Source organism: Protopterus annectens, chromosome 8.part0, assembly GCF_019279795.1.
Source record: "Protopterus annectens isolate FY-2018-M chromosome 8.part0, PAN1.0, whole genome shotgun sequence".
Lineage (NCBI taxonomy): Eukaryota > Metazoa > Chordata > Ceratodontiformes > Protopteridae > Protopterus > Protopterus annectens.
The window spans coordinates 203,656,151-203,683,649 of record NC_056741.1 but is presented as its reverse complement, the minus strand read 5'-3'; the positions used below and the strand labels follow the sequence as shown (position 1 = coordinate 203,683,649).

The following is a 27,499-nucleotide window of genomic DNA, read 5'->3' as shown; positions in this document are numbered from 1 at the left end:
TCTTGATTAGTTGTGGCATGGATTATTATAGGTATTAAATACATATGTGACACATAGCAAGAAGCATGCTTTAGATTGTAACAATGTAACTTTTAGCTGAAGAAACTTTATGTTTAAAAGTGTAACTTGTATAGCAGCAGCAAGTCTTTCCATGCAAGAGTGTACACTAATGCATCCTTATGTATAATATATCATTGAAAAAACAAGTAATCTCCATGGTATCCCCGAAGTCTCAAAACAACCCACTAAAGTGTAGTGGGTCTAAAAACAAAACAGTGTAAGAAACTTCTCTGTGTGGAAGATTTTCATTCCATATGTTTCTAGTTAATCACTGTATATTAATCAGATCAGACAATAGTAGTAGAAGTAGCGAACATAAACTTGTCAAGTCAAAAAGTAATAATAGAAAATATATAATTCTACAGCATTACTAAGTATTCGAAAGTAATCCAAGCAAGGCAGGTAGTCTGTTTCCAGTCGAAAATCCTTTATTAAGTACAGAGACAAGCGATCTAAGTAAAACAAAAATAGAGTAATAATTTCCTCACAAGCTTTCTAAATATATATATATACTTTTTATCGGGCATGGGAGTGGTTTATTGTGCTGTAAAACAAAGTGTTTTTGGTACACATGTTAAATTCACATCCCTTCCCCCATCAGTGTGACATTCGAGCTGGTCCTGCCCTACCTAGTAGCTGTCATAATAATATATAGCCCTAATGTACTTTAATGGTACATCTTATTTAACCAAATTATTAAGTAGATTATTAAGTCTGTGTTTTTATACAAGGCAATATACTACATGGCTGGAAATATATCAACCTTAGTTCATTTTGCGATCAAAAATTATATATAAATATATACATTTTGCATGTAAAAATCAGTTTCTATTTTCATAACCTATTAACAAAGATCGCTTTCGTCCTTCTAGACTTCTTCAGGTCTGTGTACAAGAATCCTAAAAACCTATATAATTTTATAATTAGTTAATACTAACTAATTATACAATTATACAATTAAATACAATTATATAGCTTTTTAGGATTCTTGTACACAGACCTGAAGAAGTCTAGAAGGTCAAAAGCGATCTTTGTTAACAATAGGTTATGAAAATAGAAACTGATTTTTACATGCAAAATGTATATGTATATATTTATATATAATTTTTGATCGCAAAATGAACTAAGGTTGATATATTTCCAGCCATGTAGTATATTGCCTTGTTTAAAATCACAGAGTTAATAATCTACTTAATAATTTGGTTAAATAAGATGTACCATTAAAGTACATTAGGGTTATATATTATTATGACAGCTACTAGGTAGGGCAGGACCAGCTCGAATGTCACACTGATGGGGGAAGGGATGTGAATTTAACATGTGTACCAAAAACACTTTGTTTTACAGCACAATAAACCACTCCCATGCCCGATAAAAAGTATATATATATATATATTTAGAAAGCTTGTGAGGAAATTATTACTCTATTTTTGTTTTACTTGGATCGCTTGTCTGTGTATTTAATAAAGGATTTTTGACTGGAAACAGACTGCCTGCCTTGCTTGGATTACTTTCGAATACTTAGTAATGCTGTAGAATTATATATTTTCTATTATTACTTTTTGACTTGACAAGTTTATGTTCACTACTTCTACTACTATTGTCTGATCTGATTAATATACAGTGATTAACTAGAAATATATGGAATGAAAATCTTCCACACAGAGAAGTTTCTTACACTAATATACCATTGACAGACATGTGCCTACATTTTACAAGAGATACGGTATAAAGTGATAAGATCTGGCCAGCTCACTGACCAACTGCCGTATTTGTTGTATGAGGTGTAGCTAGCTATTTTTGTGCCCAGCACTATTCCTAATGCAGTGCCTCACCCCAACTTTAAGTTAAGGAGCAAAATAAGGCCCTTGTCATCAGACTTCAGGAGCAGGAAAAAAGAAAGATTTTTTTTTCTCTTTTAAACTTTTATAGCCCCTAACACTTTCACCCCCACCTTATTTTCATCTCTTCAAGCTACTACTGAGAGACATAAGCTGCACACTATAAGCACAATGCAGGTGCTCCATCATGTTCATATATGAGTCATGGCAGTGTACTCCTGTCCACCTCTGTCAAGACGAATACTCCGATAGCCCCCACAGTGATACATGGCTGGGGAAATCAAGGTAATTCAAGTCTTTTCCCAATTCAGATCAAAGCCACATTCTGAAAAAAGTAAACGTTTTGAAGTACTGCTATCATATGCACATCTGACACATAGGTACTTGTACTATGCATAATATATGTCTATAGCCAATTCATCTTTAAATATCTAAGTGCTCATAGTGATAGGCATGCAGTGTACCACACGATCATCCATCTTCAGTCAGTGTCTCATCATGTAAGTAAACTATTCATAGGTTCAGTGGTTTATAGCCTGCTACCAGACAATAGGTCATATGAGCCTTTTGAAACCTACCTTGTCCAGTCCCACTGGTACACCAAACTTATTACTTCCCATCTGTAAATGCTAGGGATGCCAGGTCTGGGATAAATTTATAGCTTCCTACCTAGTTATCAGTTAAGTTTGAACACTGTGAGCAACTTGTATTGTTTTACTGAAACTGAGAGTTTGTTCAAGAAGTAGAGGATTCTTTAAAAGCTTTATCTGTTACACAAAGGTATATATTTTGCAGTGCAGATCTAGATTCCTTGATCTTACATTTGAGTTACTATAAGTATTGTAGATATCTAGTAGATCAAACAGGACTGTGCCATTTGCATCTTTGTCAGTCATAAATCATCATGTAGGCGTCTGTATAAGACACGAAAAGGAAAACCAGATGTTTTGACACTATATAATACAGAAAATACAAGCCTGAGAATTTTCTTGGTGAGAAACTGCTGGTTTTTTTTTTTTTTGTAAGCTGGGTTAGGTGCTTTGACATGTACATAACAAGTGAACATTGCATTCTTGTAAGGACCTGATGAGTACAGAAATGGTGACCTCTTTTACTGAGAAGAGATACGCTTATTAATCAGGTAGACATGGCACAAGGCTTTCCTAATATCAGTGGATATCTGGTGGTTAAAGGATAGTTCAGTGTTTATGGAGGTGTCTAAGTCTGTCATGGTAGTGTCTCTTTTAAGAGTGGTGTTAATTATGTGGAAATTGCAACAGTTCCTGTTTGCCAGGCTGTACAATGCTACATTTTTTTGGCATTCAGCTTTAAACCATAGGCAGTTTCATACATTCTTAGGTAGCTGCTGTACATGCAGTTCAGGAGACCATTAAGGGGCATACCTTATTTTCCCAATTCCCTCAGAGCAGTCTCCGGTTAAGTGACTTGCTGTTGCATAGATTTACATAGTAGAAGATGGACGCTCTAGAAATGTAAACATGAGTAACAGGAGTACTCTTTGTTAACTGTGTGACTTAACAATGATCCAGACACCAAGCGGTTTTCCGAGTTAGGCCATCATGAATGATACAGTTGGCTTGATGACAACTGATGATGCCTCCAAACATGTAATTGTCAATAAACTTTATCAGTTGTAGGCTTTTATGTCAGATTTGACAACAAGGAAGTAAATGTTAAATAAAACTGGTCCAAAAATGGATCCCTGGTGAGTAATACTGGTGACAAGTCTCTGGTAGGTTGGAATGCTATTAACTTCAATAGAGTGGAGTCTTTCAACAAACCAGACTACAATCCATTGGTTGCAGAAGTACTTAGATTGAGCTTGACCAGTTTGATAGTGATTTCTGAATGGCATATAATGTCAAAAACCTTTGCTAAATTGAGGTAAGCAAGCAGATTCCATTAAATTGCCCTTACCCAGTGCATGTGTGACTTTAAAGTCAACTAGGTTTCATAGCCATAAACTCCCTTTTACGAAGACAAGTTGGTTAGTATCCAAGGATTGCATGTTCCCAAGGTCTCTGTTTAAGATGACCATACTGATTCTTTCCATTTCTTTGCAAAATATGTTGACGGGAATTATTTTAATGAGACCAATAGGTCTCATTTGCAGAGGTTAGTGATAGAGCCACCCTTGGGAAGACGAAGTAATACAGATATCTTCAAGGCTTCTGGTATGCTGGTATGTAACTAGTGGAGAGCCTTTGGTTAAATAGCTTAAGGAGAAGATCTGATTGGAGTGGTTAATACTGACCCAAAACCAATCTGTATTTTATATGGATCCAAGAGATGCTTATTTTGGTTCTGGAGAACACTGTTAAGTTATTGATAACAAGTTAAGGACTCTCTGAAAATGCACATTAGCAGTAGACTAGGCAAGTGGTGGCATATTAAAATTAAGAAATGGGATGGGTAACATTAAAAATACAATCTGAGCTCCAAATAGCTAAGGTGAAAAAAGAAAAGGAAAATACTTGAAACTTACTTACCATCAAAAATCTTACAAAACGATGTAAAGAAATTTTGATTCATAACGCTGATATTACTGTTAAAATGTTGAAAATGCACTTACATGCTATGTCTCATAAAGGCCCGGTGGCAGATTAAGTATACGTTGGTCTCTGGGTGGTTTTCAAACTATGCACTCCCATGCACACACACACACGCAAACTCTTTTTGGAACACTCATAAAGACTTATGTTTGTTTGGGTTCTCCTTGCTGATTTAAGACTGTTTAAACTATTGTTATTATAATACACTAAATATCCATATCCATCAGTTAGAGCTACTTGACTGTGTATATGTCAGATGTCTGATTATAATTAAAACATGTTCAAAGTATTCCAGTTTTCTTTATAAAAATGCACAGTAGTCCCGCAAAACCAGTCTAATGATTGCATATCTTCATTATGGCAGCTAGAGTTAGATATTCTCATTCATAAACAGCCTCCATACCCAACACTCATGAACTGCACTTTTGACAGTGTACATCTTAGATTATGATACAAATAGATAAGTAAACATGGACACAATGAATTTCACATTTGTTTCACATAAGCGCACACTATTCTATCGTAGTTTATACAAACATATACTACTCTTATAAAGCCAGACTGACTAAACTGAGCAAATAAGAGGGGAGGTTTCCTTCATCTACAGACAACCCACACAGCAGTTATATTTATTTTGCTTTTTATATCTCATAATAAAAAATACCTCTCAACTTCTTAATACAAAAATCAGAGACAAAGTCAAAATATAACAAGGAACAAAAGCCCATAATCAGAGATAGAAGTGTCTCATATACTTTAAAAGTTGCTAGAATAACCGTTTTTGTATTTCTGAAGGAAATGAAGTCTGAAACTCAAATGTCTGTCATTATTTAGAAACTGCATTTCTGAATGATTTGTGCCAGAATCTGTAAATGATATGAGTACTAGACCAAAAATATGATCAGAGGCATTCTGTGCACTCTGGGACAGTTGAAAGCTGTGTGATTTTTAACTTTTTTTTCAAACTGTGCTCGGCTCATATATTTAACAGATGGGTAGGTGTTGCAAATCCTAATTTAATTATCCTTTAAGTTTAAATGAAGTTTGTTACCTGTCTAGCAGGAGCAGAGTCACACTGCTAGGGAAGTTAAAAATGTTTTTTTTTTTTGTTTTGTACAATATTATACAATGTTGCAAAAAGGTATTCCTACTTACTTCACTCAAATGTGCATTATTCCTTCAAACTAGTTAACTGACCAAATGATGAGATGGCAAATTACTTTAATCAACAAGGAGGCACCATACCCATTCAGCAGTTACAGCTAGTCTGTCATGTACACCGCCTATGACTATGATAAATAAAACATCTCACCAACTTAGTGGAAGAATTAGTGACTAAGCCAAAAATAATGGAAGACAAAGGCCCACAATTAGGCACATATGTTAAATAAGAATTTAGAAAGTTGCTGGAGTAACAGTTCTTTGCACTGGTATGCATTTTGTGAAGGATATAAATTCTGTAAAGTCAAGATTTAGTGATTGCAGTCCTCAAAGGAGTTTCCCAGAAAGCCATAAATATTATCAGGAACAGAGAAAAAATATGAGGCAAAGTCAGGGTAGTTCTATGAAACCATGGATATTTTCATCTTGCAGTTTAAACAGCAGCCATAGAATAATTATTCCAACTTAATTTATGCAAATGCATGCTAGTCCTGTAAAGTCACACTTTAAGCTGACCAAATGATAACAGAGTAAACTCCTTTCAACCACAGCCAATCCCCCTCCCATTTATTGACTGCACTATTGAATGATTTATCAGGGAACTGCACATTTTATGAGGAACAGAACAAGATTATGAGGCAACATCAGGGAAGTTCTGTGAAATTAGGGAAGATTTCAACATTGTTTCACACAGATAGTCACCCAAGAGTAAGTATTCCAACAAAAGTTCTACAAATGTAAACTAGTATTGAAAAACTAGATATTGAAATGAGACAACAACAAGAGGGCAAATTGCTTTCATTCATAGGCAACTCCCCAAAGTTAATTACAGCATCTACCAAAAGGCCACAGATTTTATGAGGTTTGGGACAAAAACAAGAGACATAATCAGAGATAGTTTAAGGCTTGTTTCATACAATAGCAACAGCCAGACAGTAAACAGTCTTAACTAAGTACAAAGGCTTTAAACTGAGCAAATGCATATTTCTTTCATCCATAGCCAGCACACACCACTTCATCATTTACTAACTGTAAATGGATACTGTATTTGGATGCCTTCTAGGATTTCAAAAATTAACTCTCCTTATAAGGAGACAACATGATTCTTTCATCCACAGCCAGTCTGAGTCCACTCTTATTTAATGATTGCAATTGTCTATAACACCTGATTGTCTGGCAAGACATAATAAAAATTACTAAAAAAAAATCCCTCAGAAGCCAAATGTAAAGTTGTACAAGTTCAATTTACAAGATCCAACCACTTCATACCAAAGAATATGTGAAGAACAGAAGCATAATCTCACAGCTGCCACTAACTAATGAGTGACAGACAGGTGCTAAGAGTTCTAACTCCTGCAGTGCTAACATAAATGTTGCATATGGCATGGAAGCAGACATATGTGACTTGATCCTCACCACTGGTAATTAAATTAGAAAGGACAATTGTCCATGTGGTATACAGTAAATGTGTAGTGCTGTATCAGGTAATCCAGAATAGAATGGGCAGCTGTGAGTATGATGTACAAATAAACATTCATTTACCCAACCATGCTATAAGCATATATCTAACAGATATGCAGGCGCTATAAATCTTAATCTGGTACTTCTTTGCTAAGTTTAAATGAAGTCTGTTACCTATCTAGCAGGAGCTGTTTCACTTTGGTAGGAGAGGTAGAAATGCACTTTGCTTTATTTTTCACAATATTATACATTGTAATAAAAATTTGCATAGTATTTTATAAAGAGGACATGGTCAGTTTCACCTATCTCTAAGCAGTAATTTTATTTAGAAACTTTACAGGTATGAACATAAACTTTCTGAGGAAGCTTCCTGCAAAACTTACTCTAATGGCTAGAAAATTATTATTTTTAGTTTAATGAATAACTGATGATGAGAGTTTTGAAAAGGTAATTCTATAAAAGCTAATTTTGGCTGTTCATTAATTGTAGCACTAACACCTGAAATTAGCAGAATATTATTCTGTCTGTGTGTGACCAATACAGTTACTAAATGTGTTGGTCAAACGCACATTGAAATAAAACATAAAGTTAGATAAGAAACAACGACCCATATTCTTCCAATGATTCAAGGGAAGATGACAAACAGAAGGCAACTGCTTTTAAGCAAGATCACTGCTAAATTTTGTTTCTTTATTTACTCATTTCTAAGTAAGCAAAATTTATTTACCTAAAAACAAATAAATAAATCAATGAAATGTACCAAGCCAAGGTCAAAAAAGTTACCAGCATATATTGTTCCTACTGTGATAGGTAGGGTTCCAAATTTGGAGAGATGAAGAACCATGCTTTGGTCAGTCTGTTATTGTTTATTTTGGATAATTATTTTAGTCATTCTGGAAGACTACCAAACAATGCAACCAACAAATTTTCTGAAATTAAGGCTAAGAGATACTCAATTTATGGTATAAAACTGGACTTAAGTGGTATGGTATGCAGAGACACACATTCACTACTATGTGCAGTTGCACACATGATCTGCCCTGCTTCATTTTGAAGTATGAGTTGTTAAAAAGAAAAAGAGAAAACCACAGATCTTGGTTCTAAAACTAACTTGGAAGGGTTTTATTATTACAGTTTTTCCTAGCTGTACTCTGGTGTTGAGATCAATGATGCACTTTTCTACTGCTGAGAAAAAGTCACCAATCTGATGGCCCCGGTGAAAGTGAATCAAAAGACAGAGCATGGATAGTGAAATATGCCAATAATGTTCAAATACCGTCAAAAGCATTGGCAAGGATTATAAATCAATCGAAAACAACAGTACATATTTCGGAAATACAATGCAATGACACAGTGTATTCTAAAACTGAGGATATTATTGATATTTTCGAAAAAATCTGTAGCAAGGTTTATGAGGGTCAAATTGATAAGTCTATACATAAACAGAATAAAAGATTCTTGCAAAAAATTAATTTTCCAAAATTAGAAGATAGTCTGCAAGGTGATCTGATTAAACCTATATCTTCAGAGGAAATAGTATATGTAATTCAACATATGAAAGTACATAAGTCACCAGGTCCTGATGGTTTGACAGTTGAATTTTATAAAGAGTTTGCTGATAGTTTTGGTAAAATATTGTCTCATGTATTTAACTATATAATCAGAAATAAAATTAGTGACCCTCACCTTAATGCGTCAAAAACAATCTTTATACATAAAGCTAATTCAGACCCCCAAAGCCCGGATAATTATAGGCCAATAGCATTAATAAATGTGGATATGAAAATTCTCACTACCATTATAGCATGTAGATTAAAAAAGATTATGATCCATTTAATTTCTAAGGAACAGGCTGGATTTATGGCAACTAGATAAACTAGTGATAACACACTTACACTACATAATATGATGATGTATGCTAAACAAAACAATTCTAATATTTATGCCCTTATAATAGATGCTCAGAAAGCATTTGATAGAGTGGATATAAACTTAAACTTTTTGTTTGATGTGTTGCCTTATTTCAATATGCCACAGGAATTTATTCAGATACTACAAATATTATATAGTAATCCGTATACTACGTTATATATTAATAAGAGTTATTCTAAAAGAATACAGATTAAAAATGGTACATGGCAGGGTTGCCCTTTGTCCCCCTTATTGTTTAACCTTTATTTAGAACCTCTATTTTTATATATTAAGCAAAATTTGTATCATAATGCACCAATACTTTATAGGAATAAATTAGTAATGTCGGCATTTGCTGATGATCTTATTATTTATTGTACAACCCCAATTTCTGATAGTGAAAAGATACTAAATGTTATAAACAAATTTTCAGATGTCTCTAATTATAAAATTAATTTGGAGAAAACTAGTATTTTCCCGTTAAGAACCCCTAAACCTTTTTCATTAATGTCCCTGTTGGGGAAGATATCATGTAAAGAAAATATCAAATATTTGGGTATTAGCTTCTCTACAGATAATAAGGACTTTTATAGTAATAATATTAAACGAGTATGGGAACTAATAGTAGCTGATTGTGGCAGATGGAGGAATTTAAGACTAAAGTATCAATAGTGAAAATGAATATATTACCAGGAATGTTATATATCTTTAGGTCTGCTCAAGTATCAATTACAAAGACAGTTTTTAAACAAATTCATAAAAATCTAGCTAAATTTATTTGGGAGCCAAAGAAAACTAGAATATCGTATGAGAAATTAATGACCCCGAAGAGTAGAGGAGGACTTGAATTACCAAATTTTGAAGTATACTATTTAATTGTGAACGCCAACAGGTGTTTAAGAATTGCTAATTACAAGGTAATTAATACAAAGTGGATACCAACTTGGGTGGTCTTGAATTACAAGCATATTCTAGATCGGAACATAAATCCTAAAGCTTTACCCTTTTTGGATAAAAGTAGTTTGATAAAGTATGGGATTATGGACCATTTAAAAACATATGTGTCATCTTTGCAAAATTTATTCCAATCAGTAGACTTGTTGCAATATATGATGGTTTTTCAGCCTTTCCATAGGAATCCCAATTTTAAATTAAATAATCAGTTGATTGATCTTAGTAAATTCCCATTAATAGTTAATTTGACTCTGATTGATGTTTTTAATAAATTTCATTTATCGGCTTAGCAAGTTAGGCAGGAATTGAATCTTCCTAAGAGTTATATGGTTGTCATGAGACAAATCAGAGAACTTTCTCTGAGTCATTTTGAAAACTTTAAACCGGTAGTTGGAATTGTGGATAAATGCTCTGAATTGTGGCAGGCTCTCCAACAGGAGGTCAAATTTATAACAACAACAAATAAATTAATTGAAGATTTAAAATTCCAGGATAAAATTCTGTTGTCAGGGTATTGGTTAAACAAAATGACAGTAGCAGATAATCAGGTATTAAAAGCAATTGATTTAACAATAAAATCGGTCTCTTTTCAAAAGTTGATGTATACGCAGTTGATGATTTGGAATAATGCTTATTATACTCGTCTTAGGTTGCATAAATTTAATCCTAGGAATTCTCCACCTTGTCCATATTGCACAAATCAAATGGCGGATCTTCTTCATATGTTCTGTAGCTGCAAGTGTATATATAAACTTTGGAACTCTCTTAGAACACAACTACAAAAGATGGGTTATCAAAGTTCAACGTTATCATGGGAATTTATGATTCTACACGTTCCTCCAAGAGAGCTCTCTAGGTCACAAACTATAATATGTATGAATATTTTTTTGCTGATGAAGTTATATATAGCTATAAATTGGTTAGAACCAGATAAGACATCATGGGATAATTTCAAGCTTGTGGCTATAAAGCATATATTAGCACATACATTACTTCTGAAGCAAAGTAACAAAAATATTAATAACCCGAAAATATGGGAAAAGGTTTTTAACATTATATTAGCTTAATACTGTTATTAGGAATATATTAAAATTTGGATGTGTATGTGGAGGAAACAATGTTTTGAAAATATGTATGATATGTCTGGATGCAAAGTACTTCTACAAATGTTTTGGCTTTGTTTTTTTTCCCTGGTGTCTTCTTTTTTGGAATAATGATGATTTTATATGGAAGCATTTCATGTAGATATTGTATATAGTTTTGATAGTAATAGTATTGAATTATGTGTGTGATTTTATTGTATTTTGAAAATATATATCAATAAAAATTTATTATGGAAAAAAAAAAAAAAGGACAGAGCATGGAATTCAGCAAGTATTATACTTAGTCAAATAATGTAGTTGCTGGTTGTGGCTAAATGCAAGTTACAATTACTGATACATAATGAGCAAGAATGATCCAGTGCGGCGACCCCTAACTGGGAAAATCCGAAAGAAGAAGAAGAAGAATGAGCAAGAATGGCCTTAAGCATAGACAAACTAGCCAGCCACCTAGGGTACTATGTTTTCAGGGCACGTGTTCCCTATTTCTTTTTTTCTTTCTTTCTTTATTTATAGAACAATATTACTTTGCTGAAAAAATAAATAAATAAAATACCACTGTTAAAAGAAAATGTGCCCACATCATAAAGGGTGCTGTAGTAAGGCAGTGCTCCATTTAACATGCTGTGATGACATTGCAACCTTGCAGTGTTTAAATGTAGGCATGTAGGTGGAAGATATATATATATATATATATATATATATATATATATATATATATATGTTTATTCATTTATTTATTTTACATTTGTTTACCGGGAAAGTCCGACTGGAACTAGGTCCATTTACAGCGGAGGCCTGGGGAGAAAAGCTCCACATCAAACAATTTTATACAGTGGTAAATAAAATCAAGATATAACATACAATAGTTTGTTGCAGGCAGGCTTACTTTACACAATATTGTGAGAAAAGCTCCACATCAAACAATTTTATACAGTGGTATATAAAACCAAGAGATATCATACAATAGTTTGTTCCAGGCAGGCTTACTAAATATACATACATACATATATATATATATATATATATATATATATATAAACGATGGAGATTATGCAGACTTCTGGATAGAAACCGAGGAATGGCACAGTGAGCTAAATGGTGTTACTATTTGTGAAATAATGCTGGCAATGATCAACCAGATATTTTTGGCAATATTTCTATATTTGTGATTTGTGTGGATAGCTGATGATAAGAACAGTGTAGTGAGATAAGTGTTAATACTACTTTAACAATAATACTGGTAGTGATCATCCAGATATTTTTAACAATATTTCTCTGTTTTTCTGATTTGTGTGGAACAACTTGATTAGAGTACCTTAGGTGTGACAGCTTGTTTGTGTAGACTATGGTCGATATGAAATAGTATCACATCACCATCAGATGTCTTGGCTATAATTGATAGGTGGGTTTGGGTCAGCTGGATGAAAGTAACAAGCCATGTCATTTGCTGAGTTTAAACAGTCACCACTGAAGGACTAGTGTGCATTTTTGAGAAATAAAATGGACTATTTAATTGGACAGCTGATATGCACAGACAGTAGGCATAATTGGTGTGACTATCTTCTTTGGAGAGAAAAAACAAGCTGCTTGTTGCTGTTTGCTTGTTATTTTGGCTTTGCATGACTAATGTGATTATGTGGAGCAACATGCAATATTTTAATGTTTGACAACTCTTTGTTTGTAGCAAAGGTGAACTATATGACCATCTTCTTTTATCACAATTAGATATCTAAATTGTACATAAAAGTGACTATAATTCCTTAGTCGGGATTGCCTGGATGAAAGTAACTGACACTGTTGTCACTTGCTCAGTTTATCAGTCAACTCTGAAAATAAAGGGATAAATGCATCAACAGAATACCCAGACCTTCAGAACTTCTGGGGGCTAGTGGCCCCCACATCAGAGTTGTGTAAGTAGATTTTAACACGGGCTTATAAATAGCCTTTTTCCTGAACCACACCTAGTCTAAACCAGCCCTTTTCATAGATGTACACAGAAGGTTGCTGTTCTTGTGTGGAGGGCTGGGGACAATATCATTATTTCTTAGCATTCTTCTGAACCTCGAAGGTTACAATGTCTTGTGCTGGGAGGGGACAGTATGGTGATCATTTCTTAACTTTGGTCACAAACTTCAGAGGGATGCACAAAGGGTCATTATAGCTCATATAGGAGCACTGCACTGTATCTTGAAATAACAAGTCAAGTTGGAAACATTATAATAATTTCTTTTCATTTTCCCCACAATCAAACATATGATGCATATACAGGTGGTTAACCTTTTGGGGAGAGTAAGCATGCTGTTTCTATGTGTCTGCCAGAAAATATGTCATCATCCATTCTTTTCTTTTTCAGTTTTATCTCAGTCTGACTTCAGAAAGGTACACAAAAGATGGCTGTCTTTTGGATGCTAGGGAATAAAATGGCATACTGTAAATAAACATGACAGCAGCAGCTTGAAATATGACTGCAGACATCTGTGCCTTAATTTTAATCCCCGTTTAAAACCAGACAAGGGATATACAGAAAATTACTACCTATTTTGAGGTGGAGGGTGTGAAGTATGGCTAATATTTGCAGATATGACATATGTATCCACACAAACATTTGACTTTTCAGTTTATTGTGAACTGGTGTTTGGTTAACTTTGAGCATTAAATGTTGCATACAGGATATGTTTTCTCTCAAAATAAAACAAAATTAGGATCAAATTTCTTTTCTATGTGCATGACTTTTGTACAGGCCGTCATTGGGTCAAAAGGTTGGAAATGGTACTAAAATGAACCTCAGAAAACTATACCCCAATGGCTCCTTGATGCCTCTAAGCTACCAGACCCTCAGCTTAATTAAGTTATTAGAGTCTAGTGTTGGTTACTTATGGTGTTTTGAAAGGATGCAGAAAAAAATCAAAGTTGAACTACAAGACTGAATTTCTTTTATTAATCAGTTTTCATTCAGGCCATCAGTGAATGGAACATGTGCTAATTAAAATTATGGAATACATTTCAAAGCATCTAGAAACATTATAGTTTCTGGGGACTTAACAACCCAAACCACTGGACTAATACAATTATTTCCACTACAGTTATTACAGTATAGTCTTGATCAGATAGCATTTGCTGAAATAATGCAATAAAACTTGATCATGGCTTTTATTCAGACAATCACTGAATGAAAAAGGTTGTTTAAAAGACTTTAAAATGCACATCAGAACATCTAAAAACCTCATGGCTTCTGGGGCCACTCCCAGCTTAATACAGTTATTTTCACTGCAGATACAGTGCTCACAGAAAAACAATATTTATAATATCTGTACTAAGAAGGAGACTGTAGACACTGATGAAATGTCACTGCTTTTTAAAAAATAGCTTGCAGAACTAAATGAAGAAATTAGGGATAAGGCAGGGGAAATGTACTTAGAGGAAACCATCAAGGTCATACTTAATGAATATCAATGAAACTGTGTTATTAAAACCAGTTTCTATAAATTAAATCAAATATGCTATAGAAATGGGAAGTCTCCTGGATTAGATTGCTTGACAGTTGACATTTATGAATTACTACCCCAATCATAAAGTAACTTTGTTAAGATATTTGTATACAAATACAAAATTCCAACATGCATCATGTAACCAGGAAACATTCTGTAATTGTTCCTATACTTAAGCAGGAACATTAGAAAGTCAAGCATCTTCTTATAGACCTATGTCACTTTTAAAGGTGAAATACAGACATCAGTTTTGACATTTATATTAAAAAGATATTAAGATTGTTAATAAAGACCAAACATTTTTTATAACAAATAGACTTAAAAGTGAAAATGTTAAGAGAGTAATAACTATCTTATATATGACAAAGATGAATAACAAAAACTTACCCTTAATCAGCTTAGATATTGAAAGAGCTTTTGACTTTCTAAACTGGAGCTATTTTTTAAATGCATATGGTTTCCATATTTTTTTCAAGATTATATGTAGTTTATATAGGATCTTTGGCCTTTATTAAGATAGGACCATATGCCCCATAATCTTTTAAGTTAAGTAAGGGAAAAAAACAAAGATGACCTCTGTCACTGTTAATATCTGTGCTAGGTACTGAGCCCTCTGCAAATTGTATAAGAAAATAGCATTTTAAGATATCAAACAGCTATCAGTCAAAACCTTAGCTGTTTGCAGATGGTATGTTATTGTCATTTGCCAACATAAATGACTCCATTTGTGAAATAAATAATGAGATTAGGACCTTTGAATCTGTGTTACCCATGAAGTTTAATAGTAGTAAACCTGTCCCTATACTTGATATGCTATGCACTGCTAAGAGGTGACGTGTGTCTGGAAAACAAGGCATCCTCCGACCCAGTACTGATGGATTTACTGCACATCAGCAAGTCAAAAGGCATCAGAAATGCTAAGTCTAGGGATCTAAACCTCTTCTACAGCATCAACAGTTTGGAGGGACAGGTTTATCCTGCAGAAGATAGCACTGCTCTGGAACAAATTCCCCATCCATATAAAACAGAGTTCATCTCTGTCCATATTTAAGCACAGCTCAGATGGATGGGAAACAGGAAATTTATCCCAGGACTGCCCCTGTGCTAATAATGGACAAAAGCAGCTCTTAAATGCTTTATCTCATGTATGGATCTCTTCACATTATCTGTGATATGATCCCAGTTATTCTCACTAGGATAATCCATTTTTGACCACGGGATAGGTAAGGCACACCAAACATCAAATGGGATAGGTTAATTCAAGCACCAGATGGAAATTAGCTAGGCTTAAAATGGAATAACATTAGACCCTCTTAGTAAAAGTCTGCATATCATTGCTGGAGCCTTCCCGGGTCCTGACAGAGTGCTATTCAAACTATCTGGAGATATACAGAGGTGAGTATATTTTGCTGGCACTTCAGAGTTGTGTACTGGTAATTGTTGTTTGACTGATTTTATATAATTGCTGGCTGACTTCAGAGTTGTGCACTGTTATTTTTGCTTCACTGTATAGTTTTTCAGATCTCTGCTGAGGATGTTGGTTTTCCCATACCCACCCTCTCTATTCCTGTGTTGTTGTTTAAATTTGGAGGCTTTTGCAGTTGCCTGCCCCCACTGTAGATTTGATCTGGGACGCTTCCCCCAGTCCCATCTCTTTACCTCATTCTACCTAATAGACTCCTTCTGCACTTGTTTTTAGTCATTTTTAATTTAATTGCATTTTTTAAACTGTTTGGTCTAACATTGCTACATATTCAAGTGTGCTAGCTTGCACTGCATTTGAATTGTTTTGACTGCTGTTTTAGCTACTTTTCTGTATATATAAAAAAAATACCTTTCCTGTAACTAGTGTAGTCCAGATTCAGATTTGCTGTATCCAGGACTGTGTGTAAACTTCTGAGCACCCCAAGCTTTCTGTGTTGAAGGGAAGCCTTCTAGCTTATCAGTGGGAGTGGTAAGCACTAGGTAACCTATCTACCACATAAGGAGTGGTTCTGGCCTAGAAATTGTAGTTATTGGCCATTTGGGCAGTTTTTCCATCTCTCTCAACTTCCTGATATAAAAGCCCACATTTGCACTTGTTTCCCTCCTTTCCTGCATTTGCACTTGTTTCCCTCCTTTCCTGCATTTGCACTTGTTTCCCTCCTTTCCTGCATTTGCACTTGTTTCCCTCCTTTCCTGCATTTGCACTTGTTTCCCTCCTTTCCTGTAACTAGTTTAGTCCAGATACAGATTCGTAGTTTTAGCATTTGAATTTGCTTATTCATGATCAGCACTTTTTCAGAACTTGTACGCACTAAATAACCTACTAATTGCTATAGCACTCAACCTTCCTCATTACCTAGAGGAAAACAGTTTTGGTACTTACTTTCCTCAATTGCTTAGAGAAAAACAGCTCTTGTACTCACTTTCCTCACTTATCTAGAGGAAAATAGATTTTTATTCAGGCATGTCCAAGGGTCAGCTCCCAGTGTTCTCTCCTGTCTATCTGATGAATCTGGGCATCTTGGGGCAATGTAGAAAGTGCCTCATGTACACAGACAACCCTCTCCTCCTACCACCGAACACTACAACCTGTGAGAGATGCACTTATCTAGCCAAACTGGAGGTAAAGCTCTCCCCAACCAAGACTGAAATTGATAGTCAAGAGGAGAAGGTAAACACTTGCACCACACCACACTCATCACATAGTCTCACTAAATCTACACTACCAAAATCCACACATAGAAACACAAAAACATTCGCGGAGGTTCTCAATAATAATCTGCTCAAGCAACAGAGACCTCCAAAGCAGAAATGCAAGCAATCTCCACCCTCCAACACAACCCAAATGACACATAGCCCGCAGACTCAGTGTGCCACTCAACCACAGCCAATAAGGCAAACCAACGTACCCAACACACTAGTCATAGGTGACTCTATAGTCAGGCACACTGATGTCCCACTCATCAGGCTAAACAAGGAGAAGGTTTCTGTCAGCTGCCTGTCAGGTGCCAGGATCTGCCACATAACCCACGCACTCAGGTCACTCCACAACAAGTACAAATATGACTCTGTCATTGCCCATGTTGGTGTGAACGACCTGAGACATACCTCCCTGGACTACATGAAAAGAGACATGGAAAAGCTCTCCGATCTTGTAGCCCAGGCCCTGAGTAACATTCTGCCATCACCCAGAATAATGCCACAGTACAAGGACAACATGATTGACTTCAACAAGTGGCTAAGCTTCTGGTGCCATTCTAAAGGGATTCAGTATCTGTCTGCCTGGGATGACATGCTCAACAGACCACAATGCTTTGCCAGAGATGGCCTGCACCTGTCACCCCTGGGATTACGGATACTGGCTAAGGTTCTTGCTGCCCCTATAGTGCCTTTTTAGGCAAGGTTCAAATGACAAATTCACCATCGTAACAGGAACAGGCAAGCAAAAACTGAGGGTGATGCTATTCAATGCTAGAAGTCTAAATCTCAAAATGCACTCACTCTAGACACTCCTTAAAATGGAGAACATCGATATCTGTGCTGTGACTGAGACCTGGTTCAAGGCTCCAGAGAGCACCCCTGCACTACCAGGCTATAACTCATACCACACTTTTCAGCCATGTAACCTGGACCGGAACACCAAAGGCGGAGGTGTGTCCATATTCATTAAGGATATCCACACCTCCAGGCTAGTTTCTCAGCATAATGCAGCCGAACTCTAGGCAAAACTGAAATCCAAATTGCAGCTTGCTACAGATCACCCACCATGCCCCAGGATTCCCACTCCTCTTTTCTTGATGTACTGGAAAATATTAGGGTTCAACCAAACACCCTGATAATGGGCGATTTCAACTACCCCACCATTAACTGGGAAAACTACTCATGTACCAACTCCTTCACTCAATGCTTTCTGGAATTCATAAACTCCAATGCCCTGGATCAACTTATCCACACCCCCACCAGGGGCAACAATATCCTAGATCTAGTCATTAACAACATGAGTGACCGGTGTTCCACACCTGAAGTCAATGCCTCATTGGTCCGATCCGACCATAAGCTAATTACCCTACAAATCCACATCCTGCCCCCACCCCCCATTAAGGAAACCATGGTAAAAAAGTTCTCCAAAGCCAACTTCATGCTTCTTAAGACAGAAGTGGTGAACTTCATGACACCCATGCAGATGGGCAATACAGTTACGACTACTGAATCCTACACAATTGCACTTTATAAGCACTTACATGAGTGCATGGATCATGCTATCCCAAACAGAACCAAGACGCTATCCACCAAAAAAGGAAGCCAATCTGCTAGTCCCCTGCCATAAACAAACTGTACAACAAAAGGAAGAAGCTGTTGCAAAAGAGAGTAAAATCCCATGAGTGGAGGAGCTTCCTGGTCAGCCTCAGTGAAGCTGCAATCCCTGATAAAATCCTCCAAAGCTAGTTATGAAAACAAAATTGCCACTGACTCTAAAGACAACCACAAAGCATTCTATAGCATGTCAAGAATCTCAATGGCAGCACTCAGATCTGCTCTAAGTTACAGCACAATGGCACTAAATATACAGAACCAACTGATATTGCCAACATCCTGGTAGATAGGTTCAGTGCTAACTTTACCCCCCCTCTAACCCCCTAAAGAGCCCATCTCTATACCAGAAGAATGCAAAGTTCCTGTAATCATGGCTGCACAGGTAAAAACCACTCTCTCCAAAGCCAAGAACACAGCATCCATGGGACCAGACAACATCCCAGGCTGTGTTCTACATGAACTACAGAACGAACTGGCACCCCACCTAAGTACCATGTTCAATCATCAGCTCACCTCAGGCTTTGTGCCTGCTAAATGGCGCACAGTGATGGTTATCCCACTCCACAAGGGAGGAGCCATCATGGACCCTGGGAACTACAGCCCCATTAGCCTGACGAGCCTGGTCTACAAGGCTATGGAATGTATCATAGTGGAACTTATAAACAAAGACACAAGATGAGTTGCCAACTGGCTCACTGACAGAACTCACACTGTGAAAGTAGCAGACTCCAAATCCGACTTCAGACCAGTGACAACTGGAGTACCACAGCATTCAGTCCTGGGTCCTCTCCTGTTTGGTATCTATTTCTCTGAAGTACAGGCTAACACAGAAGGTCTTTGGTTAATGAAATTCGCAGATGACTTCAAACTAGGAGCCATAACTGAAACTCCTAATGATGTGGAACTCCTACAAAAGGGCCTCACTGAGACAGATGCCTGGTGTCAAAGCCATGGCCTCAAGCTCAATGCCAAAAAGTGCATTGTCATCCCCTTTGGTAAAATCTCTGTACCCATGAACTACAACATAGGCGGTAGTAGACTTAACACTGAAAGTGTGATAAGAGACCTTGGGACAGAGATCGACAGTAGTCTCTCCTTTGATAATCACATTGCCACAGTAGTCAGGAAATCCTTCTATGTGGCACACCTCATCACAAAAGGTTTCTCATCCAGAAAAAAAGAGGTCATTGTTCCCCTCTACTCATCACTCATTAGACCCATTATAGAGTACAATGCCCTTTTGGTATGTACCTCACAAGACATCTACAACAACTGGAAAGGCCGCAGAAATACCTAACAAAGAGGATTACTGGCCTCAAACAGATGCCCTATGCAAACCGTCTCAAAAGACTCCAGCTTTACTCCATCACATATCGCCTACTCAGAGGTGATCTCTGCCTAACATACAAAGCTATGTCAAACCCAGAGCTGTTGGACATTCTTCACTTAAAGAAATCCCAATCCCTCCACTCTACATGCCCTAGCGACCTAAACCTTGTCACCACAATAAACAGAACATGCTGGAGGGATAGATTCCTGTCCCAGAGACTTCCCATACTCTGGAATAAACTACCTATCTATATCAAACAAAGCTCCTCATTAGCACTCTTCAGAAAAATCTTGATGATTGGATGGGAAATAAGAAATTCACCCTGGGGATCACCTCTGTGGCTCTGCTCGACAGTGGCACAGGAGAATAATTTTCTTGGGTGGCAAAAGCCAGGGTACTTTTTGGCTGGGCTTGTATAGGCCCCAGGGCCGATAGCCTAGTACCTACCTATGAACCTATGAACCTGCAACGTCAAGTAGCCTAGTACATACAAACGAACCTAATAAATTGAAATTATCCTATTAAACTATCAAACTAACCCTTCACTAAAAGAATAACAGAACTAAATTTAGCATATTGTCTTTACAATCATTAATAACTTTTAAAAACTAATTGAAAGAAATTTACAACAAATTCAAAATGTATTCTCATTTGAAGAAAGATTAATACTCAAAAAGTACCTCAACCTTAAATTTTATACCTATTACAATAAACAGCTTTGATTCCTTAAAAAACATAACTTAGGAAATTAGAAAAAATAAGTTTAATTTCTTTCACATCCTGCAAAGTCAAAAACAGCTTATACTAATCACATTACATCTCGGAATTTTTTTTTTTGGGGGGGGGGGGGTGACAAGGGCTACCAGATTTGGATTCAAATTGATTAGCTGCAGTATTCAATATTATTGTTCAATAGTTAGATTCCTTTTGTACTAGATAGTGGAAAGACATTCATGATGAAATCATAAAAGCTCACTATCATAAATTTGCCAAAGACATGGCATAATAAATAATTGTTTTATTTTGCTTCAAAAATCCAGGTTTTGGGGAACTAGAGAAAACAAGACTGAATTCTTATTGTACTGGTATGTTAATACTTTTAGAATGGTTTCTACAAGTCATTGATACTTAAGAAATGGAAGTTCTCATTTTATCTCTTTTAATTTTCAAAAGGCTTTATAGAAAGTCAACCCCCCAGATTCACTAATCTTCCATGTAAGACTAGATTAGTTTTGCACAGAAGCGCCAGTGTAAGAGTATGACAGCAGCACTCCATGCATAATAATGAGGGTGTGCTGCCTAAACTCTAAAGCTTACACAGAGCATGGACGCGTTTAGGGTGTGTGTCGGACTGCCGAGCAGTCCAAATATCCATGCCCCTGCAACGAAGAAATGCCGCAACTTCCATTTAAATGAGCGAGTCCACTCACATGTGTACAATGTAACATTACACTCCCCCATATGAGACACCAGAAGAGGATAATAAGAAAAATATATACAAATTAAGCAACACAGCAATAGCGTAGTGGTTAGAGCTTTCGCACAAAAAGGAGGCATTTGTGGTTCGAGTCCCACTACTGCACATTCCATTTTCTGTGGGAAATCTGTATACAAAAACATTTCCTGACATTTTTTTAAGTGTAAGTTTTGTAAAAAGATTGAGATGTTAAATGTAGTAGTGCATGAAATATATGACATATTACATATTACATATATGAAGGTGAAAAGTTTATGCATTCTGAGGCATGAGTACCCTATTTTAAGCAATATAAAGCACTGCTAAGCACATTTTGCCAGTATTGAGCATATTTAAATATATTTGCTCGTAGCTGCGCACTGTGCTAACAAGCATAACGTTGGGCAACGTCAGGCAATGTAAGGCAAAGTCAGGAAAAGTTGAACAAAGTTGGTTAAACACACTCACACCTGCTTTACTGTTCCTTAACCAGTCAGATCTGTCCAGCAGGAAAATAAAAAACAGTGGCAGGACTTGAACTCAAGATGCTATGCACTACAGTCACAATACTTAACCACTAAGCCACAATAGCATTTCGCAAGCATGCACTTTCAACAGACACATATCTATCAAAGGGATTTTAAACATTGTTAACATTAGCTAAGCAAGCGTGCCCACAGCTGAGCTTTTCCAAAACTGGCCAATCACAAATAAATGCAGGAAATGAGGCATATTTAAGCTCCACAGATGGTAATACTTGTGATAACTGGTTGTAGCTTCCTTCTGCAGTCAGCATGGCTGGTTTAGGTGAAGGCACTCAGTTTAGAGCACAACGCTGAGGCATCCAGGAGTCCAAAATTATGGTTTGGCTCCTCATCCACAAATATGAGGAAAGACTCCTGCAGGGCCAGTACCAGGGTACCCAATATAAAACAGAGGCCTAGAACAGTTTCGCCCATGATCTCACCAATGCCACTGGTATTCCTCGGACTGGTGAGCAGGTCAGGTGCCATTATTCTGACCTGAAGCGGCGTAGGGGGGATGAACTGGATGGGTGGATCCAGGAATCCCATATGATGACTAATGCCCCAGTACTGAGTAAGTAGCCATTGTATTAAGTAGTTAATAATTGCCATGCTTGTCTATATTATGGATAGGTATATCTCAATATCACTGCATTTACTTCACAGCTGCAGGTGACCGGGCTATGAAACTGCAAGCCCATGAAGATAGGCTGCAAAGGCTGTGTCATGAGGCAGGTTAGTAATTATTCTGCATATACTGTTATATAAAATAAATGAGAGAGCCTTCAAAAAGTCTTTTAACCCAATAAATAAAGGTGTAATAATCCTTTAATAAATGTATGATTCATGGAGTGTGTCTGTGTCATTTTCTTTGATATGTTGTTGTACTGCTGCATTCTACAAATAGTAGAGTTGCATTAAGCAGTGCCAACCCACACTTGGGTAGGCCCATATTACGTGAATGAAGGGAGTGCCAGTAGCTTGTATGAATATGTACTGCCCTCAACTGTTGGTTCATGGCCAGCATGTACAGGTTAATCTAGCACATGAGTAGCTTGGTATTGTGTTCCCCAGGAAAGTCAGTGTGCTGCCAGAAATGTAGGGAGCTGTCAACATATAAGTGATACTTTCACCTGAACATATGTAGATAATTATATGAAAGTAGAGCTGTCAGTGTACCATCTTAGCAGTAGTGTGTGTGAGAAATTCTCAAAATATGTTGCAGTAACATCTGCATCTTGGACAGTTTGTATGTAAGATACAGCTCATGTATATAATGATCTAGCAAAATCCAATTGCACAATATAAGGACATTGGGTAGTGTAATAATACATGTAAGGGACATATAACTGCAGTTAATAGGAATGTAGTGAAAACTAGAAGGATATATAAGTTGTTAATTGAGCTATCTTTTTCCACCCCACTGTATGTGCATAAAAAATGCAATTCCACACCTCATTCGGTATGTCTAATCTCAAAACATTTGTTGGGACATATGTCCTATTGGTTTATAAATATTTGCATTTATTTCTATGCATGTGCCCTGTTAAAATACCACAATATTGGTGGCCTGTTACCATCAATTAAACCTGCATGTTGTTGTAATGTCCACTATTGTTCTATATATGCATGTGTTATGCTTGCTTTTCAACTTTTGAAAATCTGGTGTGTTGGTTTAATGGGAATACTTCTGCATGCTATTATAACTAATTGGGAATGCTGTTGACTGTTACTAACCCATATCTTTATTAAACTCTCCAAAACATAGTTCGTATGGAAAGGCCCGTCCCAGTGGACCCACCTGTCCCACCTCAGCTGGCCATGGCACCTGGCACCAGCAGATCCGGTGCCCAGCCTGGGACCTCCTCCTTCACTGGCCCTGTACCACCTTCAGGTGGAAGCACTGCAGCGGATGGGGCTTGGCTCCCCCGTGCAAGTGTGAGTGGAGAAGCACCTATCACCCTTCGTATGGTCCAGGCTGTGGTGCATAGAGAGATTGAATGTTCTGTTGCAGAACCTCTACGCCAGTTTGAGGCACGAGTGGTGCAACTCCCAGCTCAGTCTGCCCCTCCTACACAGCCCCCAGCACAGCCACCTTCTGGGCCGTGAAGGTGCAGTGTTGACTGCCCATGGGTCGGGACCTCAGTCCTACTTTTTCCATCTGGGGGCTCATGGGCTTGCGATTTCCAAACATCCCTCCCCGTCAAAGGTGTTCAACTACCACATGTGTCATATACCACCCCTGTATGCATCTTGTTTGTCTTGTCTGTTTACCTCCCAAACCTACCTCCCCAAATATACCTACTTCCCCTGCCCCACATTCCACTCTCATCTGAAAACAAAAAAGGCAATCTGCTCCCAAAAAAAAAATTACGCCCGATACATAGCTACCCATTTTGCACACATGTCCACTGGACACATTAAATGTTAATTAATTGGCATTACAACATACTTTGTTGTCCTCGCCCTTCTCTCAGGGGTTGAAGGGTCCATATATACCTCCAAATTTATTGCATATGCACAGCTGTTGCTGTTGAAGAAATGGGCAGCTATGGACCTTCCCTACACCCGTCCTGCACATCCCAAGCTATTTTCCATACTGTCTTTCCCTCTTTGTGCCCCTTTTTCACCACTTTAATATCTCCCCATTTTTCTTTTTTTTTTTCAAAGAAATTAGCGTGGGGGTGAACGGGAGTAAGCAACATTAAGCAGTAGTGAGCGGGTTTGCGCGGGTTTTTGCTTGGCTAAGCAATGCGGAGCATTGCGCAAACCTGCTTACAACTGCTTAAAAGTGCCTTAGTCACTTTGTATGTGAGGGCCCTTGTTCTGCTCAGGAATAAAATAAAACACCTCTGCAAGTCTTGAACCCCTGACCTTGAACACACTACACAACATAAAGTACCACTAAGCCACAGCAGATATACATCAAGTTGGTGCTTAAATAATTATATCATGCATCAGAATGAGTGAATGTAAAGGAATATTCGGAATACCATACCACACAACTTGTTCTGTGGATGTTGACCAACAGTTGTTGTGGGATTACATTACATGACTGTGATAAGAGAAGCAGCCATTCTAACAGGAAATAATGTCACACCATCACCTTACAACCCCACACAGTATCACAGTAGGACAAACACTGGCATATCTGTTTAGGGCAGAGGCCATACCTCTCAACTGTCCCTAATTTTCAGGGACGTCCCTGATTTTGACCCAAATTTTAGCTCTGTCCTTCTGAATCTCTCCTAAAACTACCGACTTTGGGCAGAAAGGTGATGAATTACACTTAATGAATAATGACAATAATTAATAGTTATACACTTCTTTTACTACAGAAAAGGTGTATTAATTCATATGCTCTGATTCTCTCAATATTTCAACTTAATGGCACCAATATTTTAAAAGAGTCCCTGATTGTCCCTGAGTTTTTCTTGACTTTTCCCTGATTCTATTCAAATTTGTACCTGATTGGTTGAGAGATCTGGCAGAGGCAGAAACACAGAGGCATATTAGCCTTTCTGCTGTTACACACTTTGCAAATAGCTTTGGAAGGAGTTTTGGAAACATACCCTTATGTAAGAATACAACACAGAAATACAAACTGATGTAGCCATGTACTGGTAGCAACCAACTGTAAGAATGCCATTGCTCTATTGCTGAAAAGACATGTGTGATGCACAGACAAAAAATAGCAGGCTATTCTCTGGCTATCAGGTGGATAGGTTCACAGTTGGAAGTTATGCAGACAGACTTCATGCCTTGATAAAGTAACATGTACACAGCAACCCTGTAAGTCCAGCATGATAAAATCCACACAATACTACTTACGCTCTCTGTACTTCTGCAACCCTACCCAATGTAAAATATACCATTGTGTGCAGGGTCTACCAAGGATGTAGGTAAGCATACTCACAGTACTGAAATGTGTCCAGTTTTTCTGAGCAGCTTGTGCTGATGTCAACACTAAAAAAGCACAACCTGTTTAGAACTGTGTAAATGAATATTCACAGTATAGCAGTTTACAAACAATTCTTGTGCCAAAGGAATACATCTCTATAACTAGCTTTGTATGGCAGTTAATTGTAACAGTTGAAAAGAAAGTACATATTTCCATGTATCTTGGGGTAGCATTTTGAGGGTTTAGTACATTTCTACACTGACAAGTGGGTAGTGGAAGCAGCAACATTAGGTCTGAGGACAAAATGTAAATCTCTGGCTACACCCCTGGCTTCTGATATAAGAACTATACCAACCTTCTGTCTTAAACAATGATGTCCACACCAAACAAGGATGATCTCCATCTTGGAAAGCTGAAAGGGCCACGCCTACATGAGTCAGCAATTTATTGGACTGGGTTGATATGACAGTGATTACTTCAATTACTACACAGCAGGCTGCATGTAATTAGCAAATGGTGGGCACTAATTGGTGCAGAGGCCATCACATGCTTATGTGAAATTCCTACAAAAGCATGGCTCTATTGCAGAGACTGACAAAGAGAGAGACAGAGAGAGAGAGAGAGAGAGAGAGAAAAGGAAAAAGAAATATTACCAAATTATACAAAGGAAAGGTATGTGACACATATGTATTTACTGGCATGTAGTAGATGTTATTGAAGAATAGTCTACATAATGTGAAACATTCATATGTGGCATCAGTACTTCTTTCTGCACAGATGTTCTGCTTAACTACTGCTATGGATAATACTGTGTGTACCTGTGGGCAGTGGGACATACCTGTGAAATGTGTAGCTCAGCATTAAATGTCAATGATCTGATCCATGTTATCTGTGTTCTGTACAGTAGTGTGGCCAATGGCTGTTGGGGGGATTAGCGCTGACATTATATAAACATGGGTGTGAGAGAACAACACATGCATGATAGTCATATTAAAGTGTAGCTTAGCATTGGCAAGTGCTGTAGCAGTCTAGTATGCTTCTCTAGCATCTGTTGCTATATATACCCGCTCCTAATGTTAGTCTGTGTTCATATGTGACACCTGTTTGTGTTGCAGCAAGACCCAACAGTTCAGCTATGAGGTCCACGAACTTACAACAGTGTGGATCATGTGTGTGTATGCCACACACATACAGAGAAATATATATGTGTCATATATATTCACATCTATATGTGCATAGAGCAGGGGACATATTGCAACTGTTTGTGAAAGGGGGAGATATATATGTTTTTGAAGGTTAGTATGTGCATATTTGTATGTTGGTTTTAATGTGTGACAAACAAGACAGCATACAGTGCTGGTATATGACATGCGGTGCTTAAACACTGTGGGTGGTTCATTCAGTTTGCAATGTTGAAGCCAGTAAGGCCAGCTAAAG

At 37.2% G+C, this 27,499-nt stretch overlaps 1 protein-coding gene across 1 annotated transcript in view; it reads left to right on the top strand.

The window, feature by feature from the left end:
- Positions 1 to 27,499, top strand: part of LOC122808700 (CD209 antigen-like protein E) — a 1,430,102-nt gene that overhangs the window by 689,031 nt on the left and 713,572 nt on the right. The gene's annotated exons all lie outside the window — the stretch shown is intronic.